This window comes from Cyrtonyx montezumae, unplaced genomic scaffold (genome assembly GCF_038088225.1).
Source record: "Cyrtonyx montezumae isolate F1298 unplaced genomic scaffold, pur_monq_1.0 scaffold_3, whole genome shotgun sequence".
In the NCBI taxonomy this organism is placed as follows: domain Eukaryota; kingdom Metazoa; phylum Chordata; class Aves; order Galliformes; family Odontophoridae; genus Cyrtonyx; species Cyrtonyx montezumae.
The window spans coordinates 60,537,252-60,549,556 of record NW_027072034.1 but is presented as its reverse complement, the minus strand read 5'-3'; the positions used below and the strand labels follow the sequence as shown (position 1 = coordinate 60,549,556).

Here is a 12,305-nt window from a genome sequence, read left to right as displayed (position 1 = left end):
TAGAAATTTTCCATTAACTTCACGTGGCTTTTAGCCCATGTCTTTGGTGCAGTTCCCCACTGACATCCCTTTGCACCATGAAATTCTCATTCACAATTTGTATCAGATAAAGCCAAGGAGGCTTCTAAGCAAAGTGTCCAGAGAACTATCTGCCTCCTTGGCAGAGTCAACAAAAGCTTCTTTCTGAGAGACCCCATCAATCCAATGTCTGCAGACCTGTGGGGATGAGGGCCTTGACCTGGGAGGTCTAAACAGCAACCCAACCAGGCTCCCACCTCTTCCCTTCTGTCAAAAATTCAGTTTTTAACCCAAGCACAGTGAAGTTTTTGGTATCTTCTTGTTTTACAAGAGAGAATTTGTGTTTTCAATATAACTGCAATTAAAATAGATGCATAAAACACAGGGCTGATGCCAAGTTAACCACGATTCCTCATTTTGAGTTTGCGTTAAGATTAAAAGTAAAAAAAAACAGCTGAGGGAGAGGGTTTTAAAAATATATGGAGTGTAAGGGATATTGAGATGGCTAGAGAAAAAGATACGGAGAGCTGCTGCTGATAAGCAGGAAAGGGAGTATAACAAGATGTCAGGCTGCAGAATGCTCTCCAAAAGCAGTGACAAGATAATCACAGCGAGCAGCACTGCCACAACAAGGCGACCAGCAACTAAACACATCTCTATACATTCTCATCCTCCTGCTGCACTAGGAAAACACTGAGATACCCCAAATACTGGATTGGTACCATTCTGAAACTGGAAAAGAGAATGCCCGCAGTCCAAAAGCATCTCAAATATTTCCCAGATAGCCAATTAATGCATAAATAAATAAATAAATAAATAAATAGAACAATTAACAGCAGCAAAAACTGCAATACCCCCATTCTGAGAAAGGAAGGACCTTGTTTACCTGGCCATCCCACTCCTGCAAGTGGCTCCAGGTAGTTGGGCTAAGGGCCCAAGAGCAGCCCCTTACGCAGATGACTTCAAACATAGCACCACCTACCCAGGCACTAAGCCCCTCTCAAGATCAGGTGCTCACTGAGTAGATGACTGTTCAGATAATGAGCTGTAAACAAAATCACACGCATGGATATACAGAAGAAATATTTTGGCTTCAAAGGCATTTTTCTTCAGCGTGTAAACATTGCAGGAATTTCTCTCATGTCTCAAATAGCATCACTCTGCACACAAAGTCAAGTCTACTCGCCGTAAGGTTTATTTTTGTTCAGTTATTAGAAACAAAATGACAGCCTTAAGCCACTCAGAGAGACCACAGTATAACGTCCCGAGGTTCAGAGATGCTCTGCAACAATGGGTAAGTTATTTTTGGAAACCCATCTGGTTGCCAGGGCAAATTCTAGTAATGATACGCACCATCCACCAACCAAAATCTGGTTTGCAATTCAGGAGAGGAGGAAAAATTAAGACAAGGAATGACTAACTGGGGTAATGTGAGAAGCCATTGAAATTCCAAACTAGACAGAACCACGGTTAGAGCTTCCATCAGCCAGACTCCTACATGAAACAAGCCTGGTTGCTCTGAGCCAACAGAGCCTAGATCACAGGCTTGAAAGAAATTTCAGAAGGTTGTACAAGGCATCCTGCTGCCGCAAGGCAGGATTAACTACACCTAAGCAGTACCTTATGCAGACTGCTGAACAATAAACATTTGTTCGTACAACCATCTCCCATCCATTTTATTTGTCTTCTACATGAGGGAGTAAATGAGACAGACAGAAATGAAGCAATTTGCCCTCAACTGCACACTAAGTCTCCTGCAAAATCTGGAAATAATTCCAGATGCTTAAAAAACCACAAATAGCCCTCTGATTGGTTTTCTGGGAGCTGTATGCATGGTCATCGTCTCATTTTCAAAGTCACCGGAGCCCCAGTTCACATCAACCTGTTACACATCTGGATAGTCTTACATATGTTATAAAAGAACATGACAGTTTTCCTATTCACATTGTAAGCTTTCAGCCATAGGAATATCTTTTGAAGGTTAACAGATGGCAAAGATGGTAAAGCGAGGACAAAGAGAGGAGGGAGTCATAAAATTATTTTCCATTTTCTTCACTAGCAATGAAGAATGGAAACTTGCACGCTAATGTTAAGACACATCAGCTCTGGATGACACAAACAGGAAAAGATTGTATGATTTATACTTGAGTGCCCTATCTTCTGGTCAGCTTTCTGCTGAGCAAAACTGAGATTGCACAGAAGTGTGCATATCAAATCTAGGAAATTGCCAAACTCTTCTTGGTAGAAGAGTGCTTTGCATGTCAGAAGAAAGCTTCTGTAATTAAAATAATATCTCCTTTACAACTGAGAAGAGAAAGTATTTAATTAGGCTTTAAACTGTTGAGAAGAGGCTTATATACTTAGGCCATACAGTCAAATGAAAAGTGCCTACCTAGATTTATTCAGACCTTAAGTGCACTTCACTGGTAACAAATAACACTCCCAGTAAAACCTGACATTAAAACTAAATTACCATCGTCTTCTCCTCCATTTTGATTCCTGAAATTAAAAAAAAGTTTAAAGTGATGAGAGATTTAAGCACTGCTAAATGAAACTCTTCAAGGCACCAGTCACCAGGATGTGATTTCTCTGCTCCATGCCCCCACTTGGGAGGATGCTGAGAGCAGAGCCACCAAGGCTGAAACTCAGACCACTGAGGCAGGGATGGTTGGGGACAGCACGGCAAAGCAGATAGCAAGGCCTCCCTGTTTCTGCTGAATGTGCAGAGCTTTGCTGCTGCCCTGGGCTCTAGCATCAGTCTTCCTTTTGTTCCTTCACTCAGGAAATGGAAAATTAACTCTCACTTTCACTCGATGGAGTGCCATGGTATGTAAAGATAAGGAGCCAGCCCAACTGTTCAGGGCTCCAACTGCAGCTGCCTTCAAATGCTTATCAGCCACAGCAACACACACGAGGTTTTGTGCTCTTCCAGCCACCTCCCTATGACCTCCTCAAATGGGACTGCTTTGTACATGGGATTTTCCTCGCCAATCACATACAACTGGTAATTCTCCATACTCAGTGCATTCTGCCATGCAAATTCCAGCAGTTACCTGCAGCACGTAGAGGCAAAGCACAAAAGTAAGGCACTCTGGAGTTTTTGCAGCAATCTGAAAAAGCTGCTCAAACCCTCTAAGGGGTAGTGTGTACAGATATAGCAGGTTAATAAAGTTTTGTTCACTCTGTGTAATGTTAGAAGCCATAGCTTAAACAGACTGTGCAAATGGTTAAAATTCTCCTAGAGCAGGGGTTCGTGAGGCCGTGCAAAACGAACAGCTGCACAAATGCACAATTAGGGAAAGAGGATGGAAGCTACCAGGAGGTCTGAAGTGTTTTCAGTGAGATGCATCCACAGGCTTACCCAGCCTGATGACAAGCACCATAATGTTAAAAGGAGCTTTAATCTACCCTAGATCTGTATAAACAAAGATCATAGGAACCATCGTACACACCAGCCTGGGAAAGAGTAACACAGGCATCATCTTTCACTCTGTAGCTTTCTGCTAGAGAGAAGAGAGGAAAAGGAAGGAGGGAAATGGAATAACCACGCGCACTGTGGTGGCTTGACGTGAGTGGGCCTGTTCCTTCTGTTACTGTGGGTCATCAGGATAATTAAATCCTTCATAACAGCCACCAAGCCGCATCAGAGAGCGCGTACAGCAGCCAGCCAACTTCTCCAAGTTGCACAAAAGCCCTGCTCGGCAGTTTCAGGACGGATCCTGGCACCGCTCCTTCGGAAGCACTGCAGCAGCACAGCACAGAGCCACAGCATCCCGGGGACACCACGGTCCCAGCACGGCTCAGGCAGCTCCCGCTGTTTGGAGGAGTTGATGGAGAGGTCAGCCAGAGTCACTGCGCTTCTGCCTCCAGCTCACCTCCCCCGCTGCAGTTTCTAAATTAATCTGGGTCTTTAAGCTTGTTGGCTTTTATTGCTCTTTCTTAAGAAAAACACAGCTTTCACGCCACAAACTACAGGGCTAAAATCCCCAGACGAGTGCAGTAAGTGCAGTGTGCAATTCGCCCCTGCCCTTACTCATCTTAGCGTACTCCCTTAAGTGACTCCTAAAATCTAGGGTAGGAAATGCGCTTAGCTTCTCCTTTATTCTCCCTCCCCAAAACATTTTAATCCAAACACCCCCGATGGCTACAACCAGCAGACGGGGGGCAGATGGGAACAGCAGCTCTCACGTGCTGCAGGGACCAAGCCAAAGCCTGGAACTTTGCAATGGCTGTCCCGTGACAATGTAACACCTTTTCTCATAAAATAAAGCTAGCAAAAATACATCTAACTTATAATTGGAAACTCCCTGTTAAACTAATCACAGTGCCGTGCTTGGGCAGAGAGCATTACAGCTTCCCAGGAGGCGGTAACAACCAAACACAACAGCCACTGGCTCCTGGCAGGATCAGCTGCTTGGTTGCAACAGCACGTACCTGTTAGCACTGGCAATTTACAACTGGAAAATATTAGGAAGGGCAGATTAACTGCTACAGTATGAAATTTCCATGCCTTCATTTTGCATTAACAGCTTCATGGTTAACAAAAGCCCCGGGGAAAAGCAGAAAAGAGTGATGAAAAAGGAGAAAGCACACTCCTCCCTCATCCCGGACATGTCCAGGGCCGGGAGCATCCTTGACAAACCACACACCATCCTCTGCATGGCTTTGACTTCCACCAGAAACAAGTGAGGCTGCCACACTTCCAGGATGGGAGTTGACATAGTGATGTCCCCAGGAGACCCCAGGCAGCCATGAAGCCCCCTCACATCACAACAAGCACTGCTGGGTTGAGAGAGCAGCAAGAGGCCGGGGACAGATACAGACAATGCTGTCTATCCTCCACTGCCTTCCCTACTCTTCCTTTCCCTGCGGAGTAGGGGTAGGGGCTTATGCATTGACCCCAAGCCTACAGACCTCTTGCCTACACCCCATCCTCATCAAGCTCTTGGCACAATGTCCCCATCAGTGACAGAGAAGCAAGGACCATTGAGAGCAGCCTTCACCTTATCAGAGCACAGGCAGCACAAGGGTTGGTGACGGCCATGGGAAAAACCCCAAATCTTCCATCTGAAGGCAAGCTCACAAGGCTTGGGACCAGGCTACGTGAAGATGCCACAGTCATGGGCCGCCCAACACAATGCTCATGCCTCTGCTCCAGCCTGCCAGTATGTAAACAATCTGCACTTGTACTCACCTTGGCAAGATCTCTTCTTTTCCACAAATCTAACAAGTCCTAGGTGAACACAGCAGCTCCAGAGAGTTCAGCATCACCACCTGCGCAGAGGCACCTTGCAAGAAGATTCTCCCTCCATGCAGTCCCATCTGGCCCTGGCTGTTCCTCCTGCTGCTTCTGCTTACTTAGGACAGGCAGAAGGAAGCTGGTGGGCAATCAGAGGCACGCAGCTGAAGCTCCGATTCGCTTGCCGTGAGATGCCAGCGCTCTCCCCTGTAGGAAGAGCAAACACAGAGCTGACACGTGCAGCCTCCAGCTTCGGTGTGGCGTTCTGCTTGTGTTTTATGTAACCATTTATGACTGTTAGTCAGTCACGAAGGAGAGCTTACCATGGAAACTGCGAGGAGGTGTTTTGTTTAAGATACAAAGCACTTTAAGTAAGGGCTGTTCATCCCCCATATGCAAACACCTGAACTGCACTCAAGGCTTTCCATTAGATGCATTTTCCAGGCGACAGCCAGCCCTTAGTTGGAAACAAAACCCTTCTCCCTGCTCTTGCAGAGCTAAGGAGGCAGGTGAAGCAGAGGCACAGATGAGCTCCTCTGCACAGCCATTATGCAGTTGTGTGGGAAATGCCATTTTTTCTGCAGGGGTCCCATGGGAGCATGTCAGCTCAGCGGGCTGCCAGCCTCCATCAGCTCCCCAAAGCACTAAGCCTCTGGGACCGGTCCCGATTCTGCATGGTCCATGGCCAGTTGGTAATGACCCAGTAATCCAATTAGGCAGCAGCATAGGCTGTCTAAAGAAATAAAACAAAAGGAAACGGGAAAAAAAAAACAGGATAGAAATTATGTCTAGAGCAAAGCGTATCCTCATTATTCCCTTAATCTGTTGCTGCAAGCGGAAGCTTAGCTGGGTGCCCATGCATGGGGAGCCGAGTGAGCTGCAGGCAGCTCAGCTCACAGCCCAGCCTAGCTGCTGGTTGGCTGCAGAGAGGCACAGGATGGATGCCCACAGTCTGGGTGCCAGCCTGGCTATGGCCAGGTAGCAGGGCTCCTCTGCGGAGCTCCCCTGTGGTGCACATCCCAGTTGCACAACCACAAGGTGCTTACCAGAGGATGCCCCTAATGGAGCATAAATGTGAACACAGGAACCCGCCCTTTCTGCTTTAGGGTCATACCCCCCAGGGAATGAAGGGAAATGATTGTGCAAGGCACCACAAGAAACATCACAACTGCAAAAAGGGATTTCTTCTTACAGTGAGTGCAGTTCTCACACACCTAAGAAGTGAGCGTGAACTTAAACATGGAGCAAGATTTCTCGGCTGCTGATGGATTTGTTTGTGAGTGTAAAAGCTCAAGAGCATCAAAACAATCTCCATAGTGAAGGCCCAAGCTAAGGGGTTTTGGGGAAAATAAAAGCAGAAAGAACAAATGGCACATATATGCCATTGCTCTGGAAAATTAGCATTTTTAATAGGAAAGTAAACATAAGGCTTGCTTTAGATGATGATAACTGTCAACATGTTCAGCTTTTAGTGGCTCTGGCATTATCACAAGAAAGGAGTATGGAGCATCTCAGCTGGACTGCAGGAGTTAAAAATGCACAACTGCTTGATTTCTGAAGGGGAGTTTGGTAAGCAAGAGTTGACGAGGTCACAATTCTCCTACAGCTCATCTCCTGTCAAAGAATCACTAAGGTTGGAACAGACCCCTAAGATCACCTAGTCCATCAGCCCACCCCACCATGCCCACTGGCCACGTCCCTCAGTGCCACATCCACACAGCTCTTGAACACCTCCAGAGACAGTGACTGCACCACCTCCCTGGGCAGCCTGTGCCACTGCCTCACTGCTCTACAAATATCTTTAAGAGCATTTTAAATCTGCAGAGATACCTACTTATTTTATATGTCCTGTAATACAAGAGTCAAGTTTGATAGCAAGGTGGGATGATTTCCAGAACACCAGCATAAAGGATGTGCCTTCACTACATACTCTGCCACACAACACCACAAGGCATCACCCACCAGCGAAACAATGCTCATCATGGCTGTTTGCAACTTCACCAAAACCACGGCTGAGCATGATCAGACCCTACACTGTAGTAGGATGTTTGGAAGCACCCAGGATCCTCTGGACAAGCCATGAGCAGGAGAGGCTGCACCGTCATAGCATCACTGAATGGTCTGGGCTGGAAAGGGCCTCAAAGCCCACCAAGCCCCAACCTGCTGCTGTGGGCAGGGCTGCCCCCCACCAGCTCAGGCTGCCCAGGACCTCCATCCAATCTGTCCACCTAGCCAGGCAAGCACAAAGCTGCTGAAGCCCCACCCAAAGGGCAACCTATTTTGCAGGAAACAAAATATTTTTCTATCCTCTCGATGGGCAATTAGCAACACAAGCCTGAAACGTCAAAAGCTGACTCTTAATTACTGAAGTCAGCACTTAATGACTCCAATTATATTTCTACTGATTTCTGAAAATTGGATTCTCCACTACACTTGCTGTATTTAAATTAGTTTCTTACCTCATTTGCAGTAATTATACTTTGACAAACCAAATTAAAACACAGTTGATTTCTAAAATCCTACTTAAAAATAGCGAGGATTTAATAACAAAAATGTTTTAGGCCTACCACCATCCATGTATTTCTTGCCTTCCATTCAGAGCTCAGGAGTCCTGGAGTTAAAATGATGAGAGGGATGTCAAGGACATCTTCGCTAAAGGCCACAGAAAGGAAATGGTGTTCTAGTTCTTGATACAAAATCACTTTCATATCCCCTTGAACCACAGGAATTAGCTTTTCGTGCTCCAAAAAATCAAGCCCAGGTTGGATGGGGCCCTGGACAGCCTGAGCTGGTGGGGGCAGCCCTGCCCATGGCAGCGGGTTGGGGCTGAGTGGGATTTGAGGTCCCTCCTAACCCAAACCATTCTGTGATTCTATGACAAGAGCTGCTGTGCTGGAGCCTGCCACCATCAGCACCAAGAGGACTCCAACAGCAGAGAGACAGCAGCTGAACACTTCTCACAATTACCACTACACCGCTGCATCTGACCCACATGCTGAGACCACAGTACCCACATCTGCCACCAGACTTTGTCTGAGGGATAAGCATGGCTTCTGCAATGTAGACTCTTTAGGGGATGCTTATCCTTTATTAGGAAATTATTTGCAGGTTGTAGTGCACAGTTAACATAAGCAATGGAAAAGGACAAGAGAGGAGGCAGCATATTCTAGGAAATCAAGCAACTGAGAGAAAGAATCCATACTAATACTGTATTTGAGGGAAATCTCTACATGCCCTCAATTCAGATAACACAGAGTGCATTGATTTCTCACAGTTAGAAATCCCACTGATTTCTACACATTTTTCTCCAGAAAGAGGAAATAAAAAACAGTGACAGATCCCACCGCTTTTGCCAATCCCGAAGCTAAAAGGTGCAAAGCTAACACTATTGCACTGCAGCAGCCTGACCACAGCCACAGGAGCTGCCAAGCATCCACAGGAACGATGCCAAACCTGAGATGCCCACTCTGGCACGGCTGACACCATCACAGTACAGGCAACCACAAGCAGCGAGCCTCAGCATCAGATACATTAATCCTAGTGCTTACAGGACTGGTTCCTAGAGGAGATGCAGGGGCCAGCATGCCATGTCCTCCACAAGCTCCTTACAGCATCACAAAAGTCACTGCAGCTGGACAGGAGACAAAGCAAACCTCCCATACATCTCCAGGCCACTTAGTGCTAACCAGAGGCAAGAAAGGGGATGCAGATTTACAGGGGCACACTTCTAATTCAGCACAGGCAGATAACACGTCAGTGCCACATTACTTCTAGCAACTGTTCTTCATGGTGTTTGTTTCTGCTATATTTCTATTCTCATCCTCCGCAGCTGTCCGTTACTCAGCAGCAGTTGTTGGATTTTATGCTTGCGTATGGTTTAAGGGGGGGTTGTTTAATGCTCCCTGTATGTAAATAACAACATGCTGGCTCAGCCCCTGCTGCGCAAGCAGAAAACTATTAGACTATAAATCTCAAGCGTAGGAATGTGTCAGGCCGGCTTTCACCCACCTACCCATCAGAGTTCACTCCTTGCTACACTTCCCATCTCCTCCTTGCCCACCAAAGCCCACTGCTTTTAATGAGCACACACAGCAGCAGGAGGCAGCAGCCCAAGAAGGGGACAGCGACTGACAACACCGCGCTGCCAGGTGCCATCACGGCCAGGCACGGGACATGGAGCATGGGGGACAAATGTTGGCATGCTGAATGATTTGGGCTCTGACCCGATTTATGGCATAGCCCCGGTGCTGTTCCTCAAAACCAACACATGTTTTCAATGTAATTTATCATCTGTTTAATATAGCTGACAGCATTCGTTTCCAATCAAAGCTCACATGCCAGGCACATTAAAACCATTTTATTCTTTGCAAAAGCGAATGTCCTGAGTGCCAGAAGCAACATGAACATAACCACTAGTATTCCCAGCTTTTTCAGTGTTGGAAGCCAGCACACAGAATGGCTTGCTGAACTCTCCAAGGTGCAGAGATGCTCTTTCAAAAAATAAGAGAGAATTCACTGTTCAACCAGTCCTCCCTTTTGGCTGAGGAAGGTGCAGTAGGCATGCTGGCGATGGGTTGGTGACTGGACTAGATGAACTCCGAGGTCTTTTCCAACCTTAATGACTCTATGGTTCTAGGCACACCAGGAGCAGTGCAGAGGGCTCACCCTCACCACCGCTACTCCCAGGTCTTCCCCACTGCAAGCAGGGACAGGCAGAAGATTCACACTGGCTCTCAACCATGCAGACACAGGCAAGCAGGCAGCAGATCTTCCATTCCCAGCACCTACAGACTGGAGACATGGCAGGCCAGCTGCAACAACAGACAGTTTCTCTCCTATAAGCAAAACCAAGCGACTTGCTGCTGCCCATGAAGGGAAGAGAGTGGTAACTGGTGCCAGCCTCGCTGAGCAGTTTCTGCATGCCGGTATCTCCATGTGCAGGCAACCTCCATACAGCACTCTCCATGCTGCCTCCTCCCTCTGAGGTGGAAGGAAAGGGTTTGAGCATTCTATCTCTGCTAGCAAACAAGACCAGGAAAAGCAGCAGAAGGCAGAAATGAAGAGGCTAATCAAGAGCAGATCGGTTCATACAAGCTATCAAGCCTTCAAGTCAATGCTGAGCCACCTTAGTGATTCTTTGATTCGGTGATTCTGCTGACCTACAGTTATCATCAGCTCCAGCAACTATTTCCAGTCCTAGAAAAATATAGAACGTTGTGTGGCACTGCCCTGCGTATTGATGATTCTTAATGACATCTAAAAGCACCTGTAAAATCTCAAGTGTGGATTGCACACTACCCTGTGCTTGGCAGACAGAAGCCATAAAGAAACAACAGTGGTAACTTACATTTAATGATTACAACAGATAGGAAGGCATTCATTAAGACATCCTCTTACCCTTGTGAAAAAGAGTGCTAAGGTGATTTTCTCTTTGACCAGTGACAGCAGGACAATAAGGTGAGAAGTAATGTTAGTCTGAAAGGGGGCTTTTAAAAACGTGTGTACATAAATTGGCTGTCAATTAACCTATTCAGAGAAAGCAGGAAAAAGCCAAGGGAGCGAAGGAAAAAAGCTGTCCTCTTGCCCATGACTTCTTCAGCTTTGGACAGAGATGGAAGACGAGTCCTCAGGAGTACAAGCGCCCTCAGGAAAGGCTCCTGGGACTCAGCCCTTCTTGGAGCTGCTGAACAGGCACTCTCAGTTGATCTTCATTTCCCAAGTTTGGCAAAATGGCTGAGGCGGGACAAGGCTAAAAAGAAGGGTTAATTAAACAAACAGAAAAGAGCAAATAGGCAAGAGCCCTCAGAAATTGATTAGACAATAAAAGTAAATGACTTGGCAAAACGAGCCTGATTTCATTGCCAGAGCTATAAAAACATCTAAGAGATAGAGTGCTGCTTTAGTGATCGATGTTCTCACTCTACATACTCACAGAAGTGATAGGTGCTGGGACATTTACTGGGGTAAATGAAATCACAGTCAAGTCACCTCCTTCCCTACTCTGTGAAAAGAGAAAGGGCTGCCAACTATCCCTTGCTCCAGAAAGCAAAGCACCACCAAGGACTTAGGAAAATGCTCACATTGCCAAAATAAAGCTCTGAAAAATAAATTCATCAGGTTCACGTGGCATTTGTTGCTTTCTTGTCTGGAAGAACAGTACGATCAGCATGCAGTGAGGTGACCTGAACCAGAAAGCTGCCTTCTCTCCCTTCCCCACACTTGTGCTCCATAGCTATCCTCCATATTTTCCACTCCTTCACACAGATCCATTTCCATCCACGTGGGAATCTGTACAGCCAAGGGAAGGCCCAGAGCCCTGGGAAGAACTGCATATGAAATGTAAATCACGCCACTGTTACTCAGTCGATGACCATCTAATCCTTCTCTTGTAATACACTGGCAAAGAAAAGAGACTTCGGTTCAATTTCATAAAATAGAAGTCTTGAGTCATCTCGTTGGTGAGGTCAGGACAACAAGTACTACAAATTTACTCACTGCCACCATAAATCCAAGCATCGTAATGCTGAACTATGCCAGTTGTCGGAGCACAGTGCCGTAGACTGCTCTGCATTTTTAACCTTGATTGTACATAACTGTTAATCACTGACCCATTCTTAGGCAGTCCCAGGCTGGAGTATGTTGCTAAGCAACCCATTTTTGTTCCAGATACTTTTTAGAGCTAGTTTAGAGATGGCCAAAAGTCAACAAAGTGAGTACTAAGACTGCTGCGACAGATCTGAGATGGAGGTGTGAGCATAGGAAGCAAGGGTGACTCAACTGCAGATCTACCTAATGCCTTGCCCTAATAACATAACAGCATCCAACACCACTTTGCTGTGTATCAAAAGCCCTTGAAGCCTCCATATGGCTGCAGCCCCTTATACACTTCCTGACCTGCAGAATTAATTGCCTCTTGCTTTGAACAAGTTCCTGCACACACCATGTGCCCCCAGTATGAGAAGACAGAGGTGAAAAGCAAGATTTCTTGAAGCCGCAGTAATTGCAATCCACTCAGACCCAGAGCCATTCTCCCTGTCTGCCAGCCCCC

The 12,305-nt window shown here is 46.5% G+C and overlaps 1 protein-coding gene across 1 annotated transcript in view; it reads left to right on the top strand.

Moving 5' to 3' along the window:
* The window catches only part of BACH1 (BTB domain and CNC homolog 1), a 506,041-nt gene extending 498,913 nt beyond the window's left edge, over window positions 1–7,128 (top strand). Inside the window, exon 6 of the transcript XR_010622516.1 lies at window positions 7,118–7,128. The gene's annotated coding sequence lies outside the window, so the exon portion shown is untranslated. The remainder of the gene's footprint in view (window positions 1–7,117) is intronic.
* Window positions 7,129–12,305: the final 5,177 nt, after the last annotated feature.